Raw genomic sequence first — 22,175 nt, 5'->3', positions numbered from 1 at the left:
ACTCACATCAGACCGTGCTGCCTTACCCTTCTAACTCACATCAGACCTTGCGGCCTTACCCCCCTAACTCACATCAGACCTTGCGGCCTTACCCCCCTAACTCACATCAGACCGTGCTGTCTTAACCCCCTAACTCACTTCAGACCGTGCTGCCTTACCCCTCTAACTCACATCAGACCGTGTTGCCTTAAACCCCTAACTCACATCAGACCGTTCTGCCTTCACCCCTCTAACACACATCAGACCGTGCTGCCTTAACCCCCTAACTCACTTCAGACCGTGCTGCCTTACCCCCCTAACTCACATCAGACCGTGCTGCCTTACCACCCCCAAACTCACATCAGACCGTTCTGCCTTAGCCACCTAACTCACATCAGTCTGCTGCCTTATCACCCCCCTAACTGACATCAGACCGTTCTGCCTTACCCCGCTAACTCACATCAGAACTTGCTGCCTTACCCCCTAACTCACATCAGACCGTGCTTCCTTACCCCTCTAACACACATCAGACCATGTTGCCTTACCCCCCTAACTCACATCAGACAGTGCTGCCTTACCACCCCCTAACTCACATCAGACCATGTTGCCTTACCCCCCTAACTCATCAGACCGTGCTGCCTTACCCCCCTAACTCACATCAGACCGTGCTGCCTTACTCCCCTAACTCACATCAGACCGTTCTGCCTTACCCCCCTAAATCACATCAGACCGCGCTGCCTTACGCCCTATCTCTAATCAGACCGTGCTGCATTACCCCACTAATTTACATAAGACTGTGCTGCCTTACGCCGCTAACTCACATCAGACCGTGCTGCCTTATCACCCCCTTAACTCACATCAGACCGTGCTGCCTTACCCCCCTAACTCACATCAGACCGTGCTGCCTTACCCCCCTAACTCACATCAGACCGTGCTGCCTTATCACCCTAACTCACATCAGATTGTGATTCATTAGCCCCCTAACTCGCATCAGACCGTGCTGCTTTGCCCCCCTACCTCACGTCTGATTGTTCTTCTTAACCCCACTAACTCACATCAGAACGTACTGCCTTGTCACCCCCCTAACTCACATCAGACCGTGCTGCCTTATCACCCCCCTAACTCACATCAGACCATGCTGCCTTTCCCCCCAAACTCACATCAAACCGTGCTGCCTTACCCCCCTAACACACATCAAACCGTGCTGCCTTACCCCCCTAACTCACATCAGACCGTGCTGCCTTAACCCCCTAAATCACATCAGACCGTCCTGAATTACCCCCCTAACTCACATCAGACCGTGCTGCCTTACCCCCACTAACTCACATCAGACCGTCCGGACTCACCCCTCTAACTCACATCAGACCCTACTGCCTTACCCCCCTAACTCACATCAGACCGTGCTTCATTACCCCCCCAACTCACATCAGACCGTGCTGCCTTAACCCCCTAACTCACATCAGAACTTGCTGCCTTACCACCCTAACTCACATCAGACCATGCTGCCTTACCCCCCCAACTCACATCAGACCGTGCTACCTTAACCCGCTAACTCACATCAGACCGTGCTGCCTTACCCCCTAACTCACATCAGAACCTGCTGCCTTACCCCCTAACTCACATCAGACCCTGCTGCCTTACCACCCTAACTCACATCAGACCGTGCTGCCTTACCCCCCTAACTCACATCAGAACTTGCTGCCTTACCCCCTAACTCACATCAGTCCGTGCTGCCTTACCCCCCTAACTCACATCAGAACTTGCTGCCTTACCCCCTAACTCACATCAGACCGTGCTGCCTTACCCCTCTAACTCACATCAGACCGTGCTGCCTTACCCCGCTAACTCACATCAAACCGTGCTGCCTTGCCCCCCTAACTCACAGCATACCGTGCTGCCTTACCCCCCTAACTCACATCAGACCGTGCTGCCTTAACCCCCTAACTCACATCAGACCGTGCTGCCTTACCCCCCTAACTCACATCAGACCTTGCGGCCTTATCACCACCCTAACTCACATCAGACCGTGCTGCCTTACCCCCCTAACTCACATCAGACCGTGCTGCCTTAACCCCCTAACTCACATCAGACCGTGCTGCCTTACCCCCCTAACTCACATCAGACCGTGCTGCCTTACCCCCCTAACTCACATCAGACCGTGCTGCCTTACCCCCCTAACTCACATCAGACCGTGCTGCCTTACCCCCCTAACTCACATCAGACCGTGCTGCCTTACCCCCCTAACTCACATCAGACCGTGCTGCCTTACCCCCCTAACTCACATCAGACCGTGCTGCCTTACCCCCCTAACTCACATCAGACCGTGCTGCCTTACCCCCCTAACTCACATCAGACCGTGCTGCCTTACCCCCCTAACTCACATCAGACCGTGCTGCCTTACACCCCTAACTCACATCAGACCGTGCTGCCTTACCCCCCTAACTCACATCAGACCGTGCTGCCTTACCCCCCTAACTCACATCAGACCGTGCTGCCTTACCCCCCTAACTCACATCAGACCGTGCTGCCTTACCCCCCTAACTCACATCAGACCGTGCTGCCTTACCCCCCTAACTCACATCAGACCGTGCTGCCTTACCCCCCTAACTCACATCAGACCGTGCTGCCTTAACCCCCTAACTCACATCAGACCGTGCTGCCTTACCCCCCTAACTCACATCAGACCGTGCTGCCTTACCCCCCTAACTCACATCAGACCGTGCTGCCTTACCCCCTAACTCACATCAGACCGTGCTGCCTTAACCCCTTAACTCACATCAGACCGTGCTGCCTTACCCCCCCTAACTCACATCAGACCGTGCTGCCTTAACCCCTCTAACTCACATCAGACCTTGCTGCCTTACCCCCCTAACTCACATCAGACCGTGCTGCCTTAACCACCAACTCACATCAGACCGTGCTGCCTTACCCCCCTAACTCACATCAGACCGTGCTGCCTTAACCCTCTAACTCACATCAGACCGTGCTGCCTTACCCCCCTAACTCACATCAGACCGTGCTGCCTTACCCCCCTAACTCACATCAGACCGTGCTGCCTTACACCCCTAACTCACATCAGACCGTGCTGCCTTACCCCCTAACTCACATCAGACCGTGCTGCCTTACCCCCTAACTCACATCAGACCGTCCTGCCTCACCCCTCTAACTCACATCAGACCGTGCTGCCTTACCCCCCTAACTCACATCAGACCGTGCTGCCTTACCCCCCTAACTCACATCAGACCGTGCTGCCTTACCCCCCTAACTCACATCAGACCGTGCTGCCTTACCCCCTAACTCACATCAGACCGTGCTGCCTTACCCCCCTAACTCACATCAGACCGTGCTGCCTTACCCCCTAACTCACATCAGACCGTGCTGCCTTACCCCCTAACTCACATCAGACCGTGCTGCCTTACCCCCCTAACTCACATCAGACCGTGCTGCCTTACCCCCCTAACTCACATCAGACCGTGCTGCCTTACCCCCCTAACTCACATCAGACCGTGCTGCCTTACCCCCCTAACTCACATCAGACCGTGCTGCCTTACCCCCCTAACTCACATCAGACCGTGCTGCCTTACCCCCTAACTCACATCAGACCGTGCTGCCTTACCCCCCTAACTCACATCAGACCGTGCTGCCTTACCCCCCTAACTCACATCAGACCGTGCTGCCTTACCCCCCTAACTCACATCAGACCGTGCTGCCTTACCCCCTAACTCACATCAGACCGTGCTGCCTTACCCCCCTAACTCACATCAGACCGTGCTGCCTTACCCCCTAACTCACATCAGACCGTGCTGCCTTACCCCCCTAACTCACATCAGACCGTGCTGCCTTACCCCCTAACTCACATCAGACCGTGCTGCCTTACCCCCTCTAACTCACATCAGACCGTTCTGCCTTACCCACCTAACTCACATCAGACCGTTCTGCCTTACCCCCTAACTCATATCAGACCGTGCTGCCTTACCCCCCTAACTCACATCAGACCGTGCTGCCTTACCCCCTAACTCACATCAGACCGTGCTGCCTTACCCCCCTAACTCACATCAGACCGTGCTGCCTTACCCCCCTAACTCACATCAGACCGTGCTGCCTTACCCCCCTAACTCACATCAGACCGTGCTGCCTTACCCCCCTAACTCACATCAGACCGTGCTGCCTTACCCCCCTAACTCACATCAGACCGTGCTGCCTTACCCCCCTAACTCACATCAGACCGTGCTGCCTTACCCCCCTAACTCACATCAGACCGTGCTGCCTTACCCCCCTAACTCACATCAGACCGTGCTGCCTTACCCCCCTAACTCACATCAGACCGTGCTGCCTTACCCCCCTAACTCACATCAGACCGTGCTGCCTTACCCCCCTAACTCACATCAGACCGTGCTGCCTTACCCCCCTAACTCACATCAGACCGTGCTGCCTTACCCCCTAACTCACATCAGACCGTGCTGCCTTACCCCCCTAACTCACATCAGACCGTGCTGCCTTACCCCCTAACTCACATCAGACCGTGCTGCCTTACCCCCCTAACTCACATCAGACCGTGCTGCCTTACCCCCCTAACTCACATCAGACCGTGCTGCCTTACCCCCATAACTCACATCAGACCGTGCTGCCTTACCCCCTAACTCACATCAGACCGTGCTGCCTTACCCCCCTAACTCACATCAGACCGTGCTGCCTTACCCCCCTAACTCACATCAGACCGTGCTGCCTTACCCCCCTAACTCACATCAGACCGTGCTGCCTTACCCCCCTAACTCACATCAGACCGTGCTGCCTTACCCCCCTAACTCACATCAGACCGTGCTGCCTTACCCCCCTAACTCACATCAGACCGTGCTGCCTTACCCCCCTAACTCACATCAGACCGTGCTGCCTGACGCCCCTAACTCACATCAGACCGTGCTGCCTTACCCCCTAACTCACATCAGACCGTGCTGCCTTACCCCCTAACTCACATCAGACCGTGCTGCCTTACCCCCTAACTCACATCAGACCGTGCTGCCTTACCCCCCTAACTCACATCAGACCGAGCTGCCTTACCCCCCTAACTCACATCAGACCGTGCTGCCTTACCCCCCTAACTCACATCAGACCGTGCTGCCTTATCCCCCTAACTCACATCAGACCGTGCGACCTCACGACCCCCTAATTGTCATGAGTCCGTGCTGCCTTACCGCCTAACTCACATCAGACCGTGCTGCCTTAACCCGCTAACTCACATCAGACCGTGCTGCCTTACCCCCCCTAACTCACATCAGACCGTGCTGCCTTAACCCCTCTAAATCAAATCAGACCGTGCTGCCTTACCCCCCTAACTCACATCAGACCGAGCTACCTTACCCGGCTAACTCATATCAGACCGTGCTGCCTTATCCACCTAACTCACATCAGACCGTGCTGCCTTACCCCCCTAACTCACATCAGACCGTGCTGCCTTACCCCCCTAACTCACATCAGACCGTGCTGCCTTACCCCCCTAACTCACATCAGACCGTGCTGCCTTATCCACCTAACTCACATCAGACCGTGCTGCCTTACCCCCCTAACTCACATCAGACCGTGCTGCCTTACCCCCCTAACTCACATCAGACCGTGCTGCCTTACCCCCCTAACTCACATCAGACCGTGCTGCCTTACCCCCCTAACTCACATCAGACCGTGCTGCCTTACCCCCCTAACTCACATCAGACCGTCCTGCCATACCCCTAACTCACATCAGACCGTCCTGCTTTACCCCTCTAACTAACATCAGACCGTGCTGCCTTACCCCCCTAACTCACATCAGACCGTGTTGACTAACCCCCCTAACTCACATCAGACCGTGCTGCCTTACCCCCCTAACTCACATCAGACCGTTCTGCCTTACCCCCTAACTCACATCAGACCGTGCTGCCTTACCCCCCTAACTCACATCAGACCGTGCTGCCTTACCCCCCTAACTCACATCAGACCGTGCTGCCTTACCCCCCTAACTCACATCAGACCGTGCTGCCTTACCCCCCTAACTCACATCAGACCGTGCTGCCTTAACCCCCTAACTCACATCAGACCGTGCTGCCTTACCCCCTAACTCACATCAGACCGTGCTGCCTTACCCCCTAACTCACATCAGAACTTGCTGCCTTTCCACCCCTAACTCACATCAGACCGTGCTGCCTTAACCCCCTAACTCACATCAGACCATGCTGCCTTACCCCCCTAACTCACATCAGACCATGCTGCCTTACCCCCATAACTCACATCAGACCGTGCTTCTTACCACCCCAACTCACATCAGACCGTGCTGCCTTACCCCCTAGCTCACAGCAGAATGTGCTGCCTTACCCCCCTAACTCACATCAGAACGTGCTGCCTTACTCGCTTACTCACATCAGAACTTGCTGCCTTACCCCTCTAACTCACATCAGACCGTGCTGCCTTACCCCCCTAGCTCACAGCAAACCGAGCTACCTTACCCGGCTAACTCACATCAGACCGTGCTGCCTTCACCCCCTAACTCACATCAGACCGTGCTGCCTTACCCCCCTAACTCACATCAGACCGTGCTGCCTTACCCCCCTAACTCACATCAGACCGTGCTGCCTTCACCCCCTAACTCACATCAGACCGTGCTGCCTTACCCCCCTGACTCACATCAGACCGTGCTGCCTTACCCCCCTAACTCACATCAGACCGTGCTGCCTTACCCCCCTAACTCACATCAGACCGTGCTGCCTTACCCCCCTAACTCACATCAGACCGTGCTGCCTTACGCCCCCCTAACTCTCATCAGACCGTGCTGCCTTACCCCCACCAACTCACATCAGACCGTGCTGCCTTACCCCCCTAACTCACATCAGACCGTGCTGCCTTACCCGCTAACTCACATCAGACCGTGCTGCCTTACCCCCCCTAACTCACATCAGACCGTGCTGCCCTATCACACCTCTAACTCACATCAGACAGTGCTGCTGAGTCACCCCACAACTCACATCAGACCGTGCTGCCTTACCCCCCTAACTCACATCAGACCGTGCTGCCTTACCCCCCTAACTCACATCAGACCGTGCTGCCTTACCCCCCTAACTCACATCAGACCGTGCTGCCTTACCCCCCTAACTCACATCAGACCGTGCTGCCTTACCCCCCTAACTCACATCAGACCGTGCTGCCTTACCCCCCTAACTCACATCAGACCGTGCTGCCTTACCCCCCTAACTCACATCAGACCGTGCTGCCTTACCCCCCTAACTCACATCAGACCGTGCTGCCTTACCCCCTAACTCACATCAGACCGTGCTGCCTTACCCCCTAACTCACATCAGACCGTGCTGCCTTACCCCCCTAACTCACATCAGACCGTGCTGCCTTACCCCCCTAACTCACATCAGACCGTGCTGCCTTACCCCCTAACTCACATCAGACCGTGCTGCCTTACCCCCTAACTCACATCAGACCGTGCTGCCTTACCCCCCTAACTCACATCAGACCGTGCTGCCTTACCCCCCTAACTCACATCAGACCGTGCTGCCTTACCCCCCTAACTCACATCAGACCGTGCTGCCTTACCCCCCTAACTCACATCAGACCGTGCTGCCTTACCCCCCTAACTCACATCAGACCGTGCTGCCTTACCCCCTAACTCACATCAGACCGTGCTGCCTTACCCCCCTAACTCACATCAGACCGTGCTGCCTTACCCCCCTAACTCACATCAGACCGTGCTGCCTTACCCCCTAACTCACATCAGACCGTGCTGCCTTACCCCCTAACTCACATCAGACCGTGCTGCCTTACCCCCCTAACTCACATCAGACCGTGCTGCCTTACCCCCCTAACTCACATCAGACCGTGCTGCCTTACCCCCTAACTCACATCAGACCGTGCTGCCTTACCCCCCTAACTCACATCAGACCGTGCTGCCTTACCCCCCTAACTCACATCAGACCGTGCTGCCTTACCCCCTAACTCACATCAGACCGTGCTGCCTTACCCCCTAACTCACATCAGACCGTGCTGCCTTACCCCCTAACTCACATCAGACCGTGCTGCCTTACCCCCTAACTCACATCAGACCGTGCTGCCTTACCCCCCTAACTCACATCAGACCGTGCTGCCTTACCCCCCTAACTCACATCAGACCGTGCTGCCTTACCCCCCTAACTCACATCAGACCGTGCTGCCTTACCCCCTAACTCACATCAGACCGTGCTGCCTTACGCCCCCCTAACTCACATCAGACCGTGCTGCCTTTACGCGCTAACTCACATCAGACCAAGCTGCCTTACCCCCTAACTCACATCAGACCATGCTGCCTTACAACCTAACTCACATCAGACCGTGCTGCCTTAACCCGCTAACTCACATCAGACCGTGCTGCCTTACCCCCTAACTCACATCAGACCGTGCTGCCTTAACCCCCTAACTCACATCAGACCGTGCTGCCTTACCACCCTAACTCACATCAGACCGTGCTGCCTTACCCCCCTAACTCACATCAGACCGTGCTGCCTTACCCCCCTAACTCACATCAGACCGTGGTGCCTTACCCCCATAACGCACATCAGCTGTGCTGCCTTACCCCCTAACTCACATCAGACCGTGCTGCCTTACCCCCCTAACTCACATCAGACCGTGCTGCCTTACCCCCCTAACTCACATCAGACCGTGCTGCCTTACCCCCCTAACTCACATCAGACCGTGCTGCCTTACCCCCCTAACTCACATCAGACCGTGCTGCCTTACCCCCCTAACTCACATCAGACCGTGCTGCCTTACCCCCCTAACTCACATCAGACCGTGCTGCCTTAACCCCCTAACTCACATCAGACCGTGCTGCCTTACCCCCTAACTCACATCAGACCGTGCTGCCTTACCCCCTAACTCACATCAGACCGTGCTGCCTGACGCCCCTAACTCACATCAGACCGTGCTGCCTTACCCCCCTAACTCACATCAGACCGTGCTGCCTTACCCCCTAACTCACATCAGACCGTGCTGCCTTACCCCCTAACTCACATCAGACCGTGCTGCCTTACCCCCCAACTCACATCAGACCGTGCTGCCTTACCCCCCTAACTCACATCAGACCGTGCTGCCTTAACCCCCTAACTCACATCAGACCGTGCTGACTTACCCCCCTAACTCACATCAGACCGTGCTGCCTTACCCCCCTAACTCACATCAGACCGTGCTGCCTTACCCCCTAACTCACATCAGACCGTGCTGCCTTACCCCCCTAACTCACATCAGACCGTGCTGCCTTACCCCCCTAACTCACATCAGACCGTGCTGCCTTACCCCCTAACTCACATCAGACCGTGCTGCCTTACCCCCCTAACTCACATCAGACCGTGCTGCCTTACCCCCCTAACTCACATCAGACCGTGCTGCCTTACCCCCCTAACTCACATCAGACCGTGCTGCCTTACCCCCCTAACTCACATCAGACCGTGCTGCCTTACCCCCCTAACTCACATCAGACCGTGCTGCCTTACCCCCTAACTCACATCAGACCGTGCTGCCTTACCCCCCTAACTCACATCAGACCGTGCTGCCTTACCCCCCTAACTCACATCAGACCGTGCTGCCTTACCCCCCTAACTCACATCAGACCGTGCTGCCTTACCCCCCTAACTCACATCAGACCGTGCTGCCTTACCCCACTAACTCACATCAGACCTTGCTGTCTTACCCCCTAACTCACATCAGACAATGCTGATTTATCACCCCCACAACTCACATCAGACCGTGCTGCCTTACCCCCCTAACTCACATCAGACCGTGCTGCCTTACCCCCCTAACTCACATCAGACCGTGCTGCCTTACCCCCCCTAACTCACATCAGACCGTGCTGCCTTACCCCACTAACTCACATCAGACCGTGCTGCCTTACCCCCTAACTCACATCAGACCGTGCTGCCTTACCCCCTAACTCACATCAGACCTGTGCTGCCTTACCCCCCTAACTCACATCAGACCGTGCTGCCTTACCCCCCTAACTCACATCAGACCGTGCTGCCTTACCCCCTAACTCACATCAGACCGTGCTGCCTTACCCCCTAACTCACATCAGACCGTGCTGCCTTACCCCCTAACTCACATCAGACCGTGCTGCCTTACCCCCCTAACTCACATCAGACCGTGCTGCCTTACCCCCCTAACTCACATCAGACCGTGCTGCCTTACCCCCCTAACTCACATCAGACCGTGCTGCCTTACCCCCTAACTCACATCAGACCGTGCTGCCTTACCCCCTAACTCACATCAGACCGTGCTGCCTTACCCCCTAACTCACATCAGACCGTGCTGCCTTACCCCCCTAACTCACATCAGACCGTGCTGCCTTACCCCCCTAACTCACATCAGACCGTGCTGCCTTACCCCCCTAACTCACATCAGACCGTGCTGCCTTACCCCCCTAACTCACATCAGACCGTGCTGCCTTACCCCCCTAACTCACATCAGACCGTGCTGCCTTACCCCCTAACTCACATCAGACCGTGCTGCCTTACCCCCCTAACTCACATCAGACCGTGCTGCCTTACCCCCTAACTCACATCAGACCGTGCTGCCTTACCCCCCTAACTCACATCAGACCGTGCTGCCTTACCCCCCTAACTCACATCAGACCGTGCTGCCTTACCCCCTAACTCACATCAGACCGTGCTGCCTTACCCCCCTAACTCACATCAGACCGTGCTGCCTTACCCCCCTAACTCACATCAGACCGTGCTGCCTTACCCCCCTAACTCACATCAGACCGTGCTGCCTTACCCCCTAACTCACATCAGACCTTGCTGCCTTACCCCCTAACTCACATCAGACCGTGCTGCCTTACCCCCCTAACTCACATCAGACCGTGCTGCCTTACCCCTCTAACTCACATCAGACCGTGCTGCCTTAACCCCCTAACTCACATCAGACCGTGCTGCCTTACCCCCTAACTCACATCAGACCGTGCTGCCTTACCCCCTAACTCACATCAGACCGTGCTGCCTTACCCCCCTAACTCACATCAGACCGTGCTGCCTTACCCCCCTAACTCACATCAGACCGTGCTGCCTTACCCCCTAACTCACATCAGACCGTGCTGCCTTACCCCCCTAACTCACATCAGACCGTGCTGCCTTACCCCCTAACTCACATCAGACCGTGCTGCCTTACCCCCCTAACTCACATCAGACCGTGCTGCCTTACCCCCCTAACTCACATCAGACCGTGCTGCCTTACCCCCCTAACTCACATCAGACCGTGCTGCCTTACCCCCTAACTCACATCAGACCGTGCTGCCTTACCCCCCTAACTCACATCAGACCGTGCTGCCTTACCCCCCTAACTCACATCAGACCGTGCTGCCTTACCCCCCTAACTCACATCAGACCGTGCTGCCTTACCCCCCTAACTCACATCAGACCGTGCTGCCTTACCCCCTAACTCACATCAGACCGTGCTGCCTTACCCCCCTAACTCACATCAGACCGTGCTGCCTTACCCCCCTAACTCACATCAGACCGTGCTGCCTTACCCCCCTAACTCACATCAGACCGTGCTGCCTTACCCCCCTAACTCACATCAGACCGTGCTGCCTTACCCCCCTAACTCACATCAGACCGTGCTGCCTTACCCCCCTAACTCACATCAGACCGTGCTGCCTCACCCCTCTAACTCACATCAGACCGTGCTGCCTTACCCCGTAACTCACATCAGACCGTGCTGCCTTACCACCCTAAATCGCATCAGACCGTGCTGCCTCACCCCCCTAACTCACATCAGACCGTGCTGCCTTACCCCCCAACTCACATCAGACCGTGCTGCCTTACCCCCCTAACTCACATCAGACCGTGCTGCCTTACCCCCCTAACTCACATCAGACCGTGCTGCATAACCCCCTAAATCACATCAGAACGTGCTGCCTTACCCCCCCTAACTCACATCAGACCGTGCTGCCTTACCCCGGTAACTCACATCAGACCGTGCTGCCTTACCCCCCTAACTCACATCAGACCGTGCTGCCTTACCCCCCTAACTCACATCAGAACTTGCTGCCTTACCCCCCTAACTCACATCAGACCGTGCTGCCTTACCCCCCTAACTCACATCAGACCGTGCTGCCTTACCCCCCTAACTCACATCAGACCGTGCTGCCTTACCCCCCTAACTCACATCAGACCGTGCTGCCTTACCCCCTAGCTCACATCAGAACGTGCTGCCTTACCCCGCTAGCTCACATCAGACCGTGCTGCCTTACCCCTCTAACTCACATCAGACTGTGCTGCCTTACCCCTGTAAATCACATCAGACCGTGCTGCCTTACCCCCCTAACTCACATCAGACCGTGCTGCCTTACCCCCTAACTCACATCAGACCGTGCTGCCTAACCCCCTAACTCACATCAGACCGTGCTGCCTTACCCCCCAACTCACATCAGACCGTGCTGCCTACCCCCCTAACTCACATCAGACCGTGCTGCCTTATCCCCCTAACGGACATCAGACCGTGCGGCCTTATGACCCCCTAATTCTCATCAGTCCGTGCTGCCTTACCGCCTACCTCACATCAGAGCTTGCTGCTTTATCCCCGCTGACTCACATCAGACCGTGCTGCCTTATGCCCCCCCTAACTCACATCAGACCGTGCTGCCTTACCCCCCTAACTCACATCAGACCGTGCTGCCTTACCCCCCTAACTCACATCAGACCGTGCTGCCTTACCCCCCTAACTCACATCAGACCGTGCTGCCTTACCCCCCTAACTCACATCAGACCGTGCTGCCTTACGCACCCCTAACTCACATCAGACCGTGCTGCCTTACCCCCCTAACTCACATCAGACCGTGCTGCCTTACGCCCCTAACTCACATCAGACCGTGCTGCCTTACCCCCTAACTCACATCAGACCGTGCTGCCTTACCCCCTAACTCACATCAGACCGTGCTGCCTTACCCCCCTAACTCACATCAGACCGTGCTGCCTTACCCCCTAACTCACATCAGACCGTGCTGCCTTACCCCCCTAACTCACATCAGACCGTGCTGCCTTACCCCGCTAACTCACATCAGACCGTGCTGCCTTACCCCCCTAACTCACATCAGACCGTGCTGCCTTACCCCCCTAACTCACATCAGACCGTGCTGCCTTACCCCCCTAACTCACATCAGACAGTGCTGCCTTACCCCCTAACTCACATCAGACCGTGCTGCCTTACCCCCCTAACTCACATCAGACCGTGCTGCCTTACCCCCTAACTCACATCAGACTGTGCTGCCTTACCACCCTAACTCACATCAGACCGTGCTGCCTTAACCCCCCTAACTCACATCAGACTGTGCTGCCTTACCCACCTAACTCACATCAGACGTGCTGCCTTACCCCCCTAACTCACATCAGACTGTGCTGCCTTACCCCCTAACTCACATCAGACCGTGCTGCCTTACCCCCCTAACTCACATCAGACCGTCCTGCCTTACCCCCCCTAACTCACATCAGACTATGCTGTCTTTCCCCCCTAACTCACATCAGAGCGTGCTGCCTTACACCACTAACTCACGTCAGACCTTGCTGCCTCCCCCCCCAACTCACATCAGACTGTGCTGCCTTACCCCCCTAACTCACATCAGACCGTGCTGCCTTACCCCCCTAACTCACATCAGACCGTGCTGCCTTACCCCCCTAACTCACATCAGACTGTGCTGCCTTACCCCCTAACTCACATCAGACCGTGCTGCCTTACCCCCCCTAGCTCTCATCAGAACGTGCTGCCTTACCCCCTAGCTCACATCAGAACGTGCTGCCTTACCCCGCTAGCTCACATCAGACCGTGCTGCCTTACCCCTCTAACTCACATCAGACTGTGCTGCCTTACCCCCCTAACTCACATCAGACCGTGCTGCCTTACCCCCCTAACTCACATCAGACCGTGCTGCCTTACCCCCCTAACTCACATCAGACCGTGCTGCCTTACCCCCCTAACTCACATCAGACCGTGCTGCCTTACCCCCCTAACTCACATCAGACCGTGCTGCCTTACCCCCCTAACTCACATCAGACCGTGCTGCCTTACCCCGCTAACTCACATCAGACCGTGCTGCCTTACCCCCCTAACTCACATCAGACCGTGCTGCCTTACCCCCCTAACTCACATCAGACCGTGCTGCCTTACCCCCTAACTCACATCAGACCGTGCTGCCTTACCCCCCTAACTCACATCAGACTGTGCTGCCTTACCCCCTAACTCACATCAGACCGTGCTGCCTTACCCCCCTAACTCACATCAGACCGTGCTGCCTTACCCCCCAACTCACATCAGACCGTGCTGCCTTACCCCCCTAACTCACATCAGACCGTGCTGCCTTACCCCCCTAACTCACATCAGACCTGTGCTGACTTACCCCCCTAACTCACATCAGACCGTGCTGCCTTACCCCCCTAACTCACATCAGACCGTGCTGCCTTACCCCCCTAACTCACATCAGACCGTGCTGCCTTACCCCCTAACTCACATCAGACCGTGCTGCCTTACCCCCCTAACTCACATCAGACCGTGCTGCCTTACCCCCCTAACTCACATCAGACCGTGCTGCCTTACCCCCTAACTCACATCAGAACGTGCTGCCTTACCCACTAACTCACATCAGACCGTGCTGCCTTACGCCTCCCTAACTGACATCAGACCGGGCTGCCTTTCCCCACAAACTCACAATAGACCGTGCTGCCTTACCCCCTTTACTCACATCAGACTGTGCTGCCTTACCGCCCTAACTCACATCAGACCGTGCTGCCTTACCCCCCTAACTCACATCAGACTGTGCTGCCTCACCCCACTAACTCACATCAGACTGTGCTGCCTTACCCCCCTAACTCACATCAGACCGTGCAGCCTTACGCCCATAACTCACATCAGTCCGTGCTTCTTACCCCCCCAACTCACATCAGACCATGCTGCCTTACCCCCCTAACTCTCATCAGAACCGTGCTGCCTTAACCCAGCCTAGATCACATCATACCGTGCTGCCTTACCCTACTATCTCACATCAGACAGTGCTTGCCTTACCCCCCTAACTCACATCAGACCCGAGCTGACCATTACCCACTATTCACATCAGACCGTGCTGCATTAACCCTCTAAGCTTACATCAGACTGTGCTGCCTTACCCCCCTAACTCACATCAGACCGTGCTGCCTTACCCCCCTAACTCACATCAGACCGTGCTGCCTTACCCCCCTAACTCACATCAGACCGTGCTGCCTTACCCCCCTAACTCACATCAGACCGTGCTGCCTTACCCCCCTAACTCACATCAGACGTGCTGCCTTACCCCCCTAACTCACTGCAAACCGAGCTACCTTACCCCCCTAACTCACATCAGACCGTGCTGCCTTACCCCCCTAACTCACATCAGACCGTGCTGCCTTATCCACCTAACTCACATCAGACCGTGCTGCCTTTCCCCCCTAACTCACATCAGACCGTGCTGCCTTACCCCCCTAACTCACATCAGACCGTGCTGCCTTACCCCCCTAACTCACATCAGACCGTGCTGCCTTACCCCCTAACTCACATCAGACCGTGCTGCCTTTCACCCCTAACTCACATCAGACCGTGCTGCCTTACCCCCCTAACTCACATCAGACCGTGCTGCCTTACCGCCTAACTCACATCAGACCGTGCTGCCTTACCCCGCTAACTCACATCAGACCATGCTGCCTTAACCCCCCTAACTCACATCAGACCGTGCTGCCTTAACCCCCTAACTCACATCAGAACCGTGCTGCCTTACCCTCTAACTCACATCAGACCTTGCGGCCTTACCCCCCTAACTCACATCAGACCTTGCGGCCTTACCCCCCTAACTCACATCAGACCGTGCTGCCTACCCCCTAACTCACATCAGACCGTGCTGCCTTACCCCCCTAACTCACATCAGACCGTGCTGCCTTACCCCCTAACTCACATCAGACCGTGCTGCCTTAACCCCCCTAACTCGACATCAGACCGTGCTGCCTTAACCCCCTAACTCCACATCAGACCGTGCTGCCTTACCCCCTAACTCACATCAGACCGTGCTGCCTTACCCCCCTAACTCACATCAGACCGTGCTGCCTTACCCCCCTAACTCACATCAGACCGTGCTGCCTTACCCCCCCAACTCACATCAGACCGTGCTGCCTTACCCACACAAACACACATCAGAACGTGCTGCCTTACCCCATAGCTCACATCAGACCGTGCTGCCTTACCCCCCTAACTCACGTCGGACTGTGCTGCCTTACCCCTCTAACTCACATCAGACTGTGCTGCCTTACCCCCCTAACTCACATCAGACCGTGCTGCCTTACCCCCCTAACTCACATCAGACAGTGCTGCCTTACCCCCCTAACTCACATCAGACCGTGCTGCCTTACCCCCTAAATCACATCAGACCGTGCTGCCTTACCCCCTAACTCACTTCAGGACCGTGCTGCCTTACCCCCTAACTACATCAGACTGTGCTGCCTTACCCCCTAACTCACATCAGACCGTGCTGCCTTAACCCCCCTAACTCACTTCAGACCGTGCTGCCTTACCCCCTAGCTCACATCAGACCGTGCTGCCTTACCCCCCTAACTCACATCAGACCGTCTGCCTTACCCCCTAACTCACATCAGACCATGCTGCCTTACCCCCCTAACTCACATCAGACCGTGCTGCCTTACCCCCTAACTCACATCAGACCGTGCTGCCTTACCCCCCTAACTCACATCAGACCTGTGCTGCCTTACCCCCCTAACTCACATCAGACCGTGCTGCCTTACCCCCCTAACTCACATCAGACCGTGCTGCCTTACCCCCTAACTCACATCAGACCGTGCTGCCTTACCCCCCTAACTCACATCAGACCGTGCTGCCTTACCCCCCTAACTCACATCAGACCGTGCTGCCTTACCCCCCTAACTCACATCAGACCGTGCTGCCTTAGGCCGTAACTCACATCAGACCGTGCTGCCTAGCCCCCCTAACTAACATCAGATCTTGCTGCCTTACCCCCCTAACTCACATCAGAACTTGCTGCCTTACCCCCTAACTCATATCAGACCGTGCTGCCTTACCCCCTAACTCACATCAGACCGTGCTGCCTTACCCCCTAACTCACATCAGACCGTGCTGCCTTACCCCCTAACTCACATCAGACCGTGCTGCCTTACCCCCTAACTCACATCAGACCGTGCTGCCTTACCCCTCTAACTCACATCAGACCGTGCTGCCTTACCCCACTAACACACATCAGACCGTGCTGCCTTAACCCCCTAACTCACATCAGACCGTGCTGCCTTACCCCCCTAACTCACATCAGACCGTGCTGCCTTACCCCCCTAACTCACATCAGACCGTGCTGCCTTATCACCCACCTAACTCACATCAGACCGTGCTGCCTTATCACCCCACTAACTCACATCAGACCGTGCTGCCTTACCCCCCTAACTCACATCAGACCGTGCTGCCTTACCCCCCTAACTCACATCAGACCGTGCTGCCTTACCCCCCTAACTCACTTCAGACCGTGCTGCCTTACCCCCCTAACTCACATCAGACCGTGCTGCCTTACCCCCCTAACTCACATCAGACCGTGCTGCCTTACCCCCCTAACTCACATCAGACGTGCTGCCTTACCCCCCTAACTCACATCAGACCGTGCTGCCTTACCCCCCTAACTCACATCAGACCGTGCTGCCTTACCCCCCTAACTCACATCAGACCGTGCTGCCTTACCCCCCTAACTCACATCAGACCGTGCTGCCTTTCACCCCTAACTCACATCAGACCGTGCTGCCTTACCCACCTAACTCACATCAGACCGTGCTGCCTTACCCACCTAACTCACATCAGACCGTGCTGCCTTACCCCCCTAACTCACATCAGACTCTGATGGTTTACGCCCCCCCAACTCACATCAGACCGTGCTGCCTTTTCCCCCCAACTCACATCAGACCGTGCTGCCTTACCCCGCTAACTCACATCAGACCTGCTGCCTTACCCCTCTAACTCACATCAGACCGTGCTGCCTTACCCCCCTAACTCACATCAGACCGTGCTGCCTTACCCCCCTAACTCACATCAGACTTGCCTGCCTTACCCCCTAACTCACATCAGACCGTGCTGCCTTACCCCGCTAACTCACATCAGACCGTGCTGCCTTATCCACCTAACTCACATCAGACTGTGCTGCCTTACCCCTCTACATCACATTAGAACGTGCTGCCTTACCCCCCTAACTCACTGCAAACCGAGCTACCTTACCCCCCTAACTCACATCAGACCGTGCTGCCTTACCCCCCCTAACTCACATCAGACTGTGCTGCCTTACCCCCCTAACTCACATCAGACCGTGCTGCCTTACCCCCCTAACTCACATCAGACCGTGCTGCCTTACCCCCTAACTCACATCAGACTGTGCTGCCTTACCCCCCTAACTCACATCAGACCGTGCTGCCTTACCCCCCTAACTCACATCAGACCGTGCTGCCTTACCCCCCTAACTCACATCAGACGTGCTGCCTTACCCCCCTAACTCACATCAGACCGTGCTGCCTTACCCCCCCTAAATCACATCAGTACGTGCTGCCTTACCGCCCCTAACTCACAACAGACCGTGCTGCCTTACCCCCCTAACTCACATCAGACGTGCTGCCTTACCCCCCTAACTCACATCAGACCGTGCTGCCTTACCCCCCTAACTCACATCAGACCTGTGCTGCCTTACCCCCCTAACTCACATCAGACGTGCTGCCTTACCCCCCTAACTCACATCAGACCGTGCTGCCTTACCCCCCTAACTCACATCAGACCGTGCTGCCTTACCCCCCTAACTCACATCAGACCGTGCTGCCTTACCCCCCTAACTCACATCAGACCGTGCTGCCTTACCCCCCTAACTCACATCAGACCGTGCTGCCTTACCCCCCTAACTCACATCAGACCGTGCTGCCTTACCCCCCTAACTCACATCAGACCGTGCTGCCTTAACACCCCCCTTAACTCACATCAGACCGTGCTGCCTTACCCCCTAACTCACATCAGACCGTGCTGCCTTACCCCCCTAACTGACATCAGACCGTGCTGCCTTTCCCCACAAACTCACAATAGACCGTGCTGCCTTACGCCCCCCTAACTCTCATCAGACCGTGCTGCCTTACGCCCCCCCTAACTCACATCAGACCGTGCTGCCTAACCCCCTAACTACATCAGACCGTGCTGCCTCTACACCCCTAACTCACATCAGGACCGTTCTGCCTTAACCCCTAACTCACATCAGGACCGTGCTGTCCTTACCACCCCTAACTCACATCAGACGTGCTGCCTTACCCCCTAACTCACATCAGACGTGCTGCCTATCACCCCCTAACTAACATCAGACCAGTCTGCCTTACCCCCACTAACACACATCAGGTCCGTGCTGCCTTACCCCCCTAACACACATCAGACCGTGCTGCCTTACCCCTCTAAAGCACATCAGACCTTTCTGCCTTAACCCCCTAATTCACATCAGACCCTGTAGCCTTATCCCCCTAACTCACATCAGACCGTGATGCCTTACCCCCCTAACTCACATCAGACCGTGCTGCCTTACCCCCTAACTCACATCAGACCCTCCTGCCTTACCCCCCTAACTCACATCAGACCGTGCTGCTTACCCCCCTAACTCACATCAGACCGTGCTGCCTTACCCCCCTAACTCACATCAGACCGTGCTGCCTTACCCCCTAACTCACATCAGACCGTGCTGCCTTACCCCCTAACTCACATCAGACCGTGCTGCCTTACCCCCCTAACTCACATCAGACCGTGCTGCCTTACCCCCTAACTCACATCAGACCGTGCTGCCTTACCCCCTAACTCACATCAGACCGTGCTGCCTTACCCCCTAACTCACATCAGACCGTGCTGCCTTACCCCCTAACTCACATCAGACCGTGCTGCCTTACCCCCTAACTCACATCAGACCGTGCTGCCTTACCCCCTAACTCACATCAGACCGTGCTGCCTTACCCCCCTAACTCACATCAGACCGTGCTGCCTTACCCCCCTAACTCACATCAGACCGTGCTGCCTTACCCCCCTAACTCACATCAGACCGTGCTGCCTTACCCCCCTAACTCACATCAGACCGTGCTGCCTTACCCCCTAACTCACATCAGACCTGTGCTGCCTTACCCCCCTAACTCACATCAGACCGTGCTGCCTTACCCCCCTAACTCACATCAGACCGTGCTGCCTTACCCCCCTAACTCACATCAGACCGTGCTGCCTTTCACCCCTAACTCACATCAGACGGTGCTGCCTTACCCCTTTACTCACATCAGACCGTGCTGCCTTACCCCCCTAACTCACATCAGACCGTGCTGCCTTACCCCCCTAACTCACATCAGACCGTGCTGCCTTACCCCCCTAACTCACATCAGACCGTGCTGCCTTACCCCTCTAACTCACATCAGACCGTGCTGCCTTACCCCCCTAACTCACATCAGACCGTGCTGCCTTACCCCCCTAACTCACATCAGACCGTGCTGCCTTACCCCCCTAACTCACATCAGACCGTGCTGCCTTACCCCCCTAACTCACATCAGACCGTGCTGCCTTACCCCCCTAACTCACATCAGACCGTGCTGCCTTACCCCCTAACTCACATCAGACGTGCTGCCTTACCCCCTAACTCACATCACGACCGTGCTCCTGCCTTACCCCTCTAACTCACATCGACCCTGCTGCCTCACCCCCACCTAACTCAACTCACGACTGTGCTGCCTTATCACCCCCATAACTCACATCAGACTGTGCAGCCTAACCACCCTAATTCAAATCAGACCGTGCTTCCTTACCCCCCTAACATCACATCAGACCTGTGCTGCATTACCCCCCTAATCACATCAGGACCGTGCTGCCTTACCCCCTAATACTCACATCAGAGCCTGTGCTGCCTTACCGCCCTACTCACATCAGACCAGAGCTGCCTTACCCCCTAATCCACATCAGACCTCGCTGCCTCACCGCCACTAAATCACATCAGACCGTGCTGCATTACCCCCTAACTCACATCAGACGTGCAGCCTTACACCTCTAACTCAATCAGTACCGTGCTTCTTACCCCCCTAACTCACATCTGACCGTGCTGCTTACCCCCTAACACACATCAGACCATGCTGCCTTACCCCCCTAACTCACATCAGACTGTGAAGCCTTACCCCCTAACTCACATCAGACCGTGCTGCCTTACGCCCCCCTAACTCACATCAGACCGTTCTGCCTTACCCCCTAACTCACATCAGAACGTGCTGCCTTACCCCGCTAACTCACATCAGACCGTGCTGCCTTACCCCCCTAACTCACATCAGACCGTGCTGCCTTACCCCCCTAACTCACATCAGACCGTGCTGCCTTAACCCCTAACTCACATCAGACCGTGCTGCCTTACCCCCCTAACTCACATCAGACCGTGCTGCCTTACCCCCCTAACTCACATCAGACCGTGCTGCCTTACGCCCTAACTCACATCAGACCGTGCTGCCTTACCCCCCTAACTCACATCAGACCGTGCTGCCTTACCCCCCTAACTCACATCAGACCGTGCTGCCTTACCCTCCTAACTCACATCAGACCGTGCTGCCTAAAGCCCCCCCTAACTCACATCAGACCGTGCTGCCTTACGCCCCCCCTAACTCACATCAGACCGTGCTGCCTTACCCCCCTAACTCACATCAGACCGTGCTGCCTTACACCCCTAACTCACATCAGACCGTGCTGCTTACCCCCCAACTCACATCAGACCCTGCTGCCTTACCCCCCTAACTCACATCAGACCGTGCTGCCTTACCCCCCAACTCACATCAGACCGTGCTGCATTACCCCCCTAACTCACATCAGACCGTGCTGCCTTACCCCCCTAACTCACATCAGACCGTCCTGCCTCACCCCTCTAACTCACATCAGACCGTGCTGCCTTATCACCCCCCTAACTCACATCAGACCGTGCTGCCTTCACCTCCTAAATCATATCAGACCGTGCTGCCTTACCCCCCTAACTCACATCAGGACCGTGCTGCCTTACCCCCCTAACTCACATCAGACCGTGCTGCCTTACCCCCCTAACTCACATCAGACCATGGTGCCTTACCCCCCTAACTCACATCAGACCGTGCTGCCTTACCCCCCAACTCACATCAGAC

Source organism: Carcharodon carcharias, chromosome 20 (assembly GCF_017639515.1).
Source record: "Carcharodon carcharias isolate sCarCar2 chromosome 20, sCarCar2.pri, whole genome shotgun sequence".
Classification (NCBI taxonomy): Eukaryota; Metazoa; Chordata; class Chondrichthyes; order Lamniformes; family Lamnidae; genus Carcharodon; species Carcharodon carcharias.
This window is presented reverse-complemented; position numbering follows the sequence as displayed.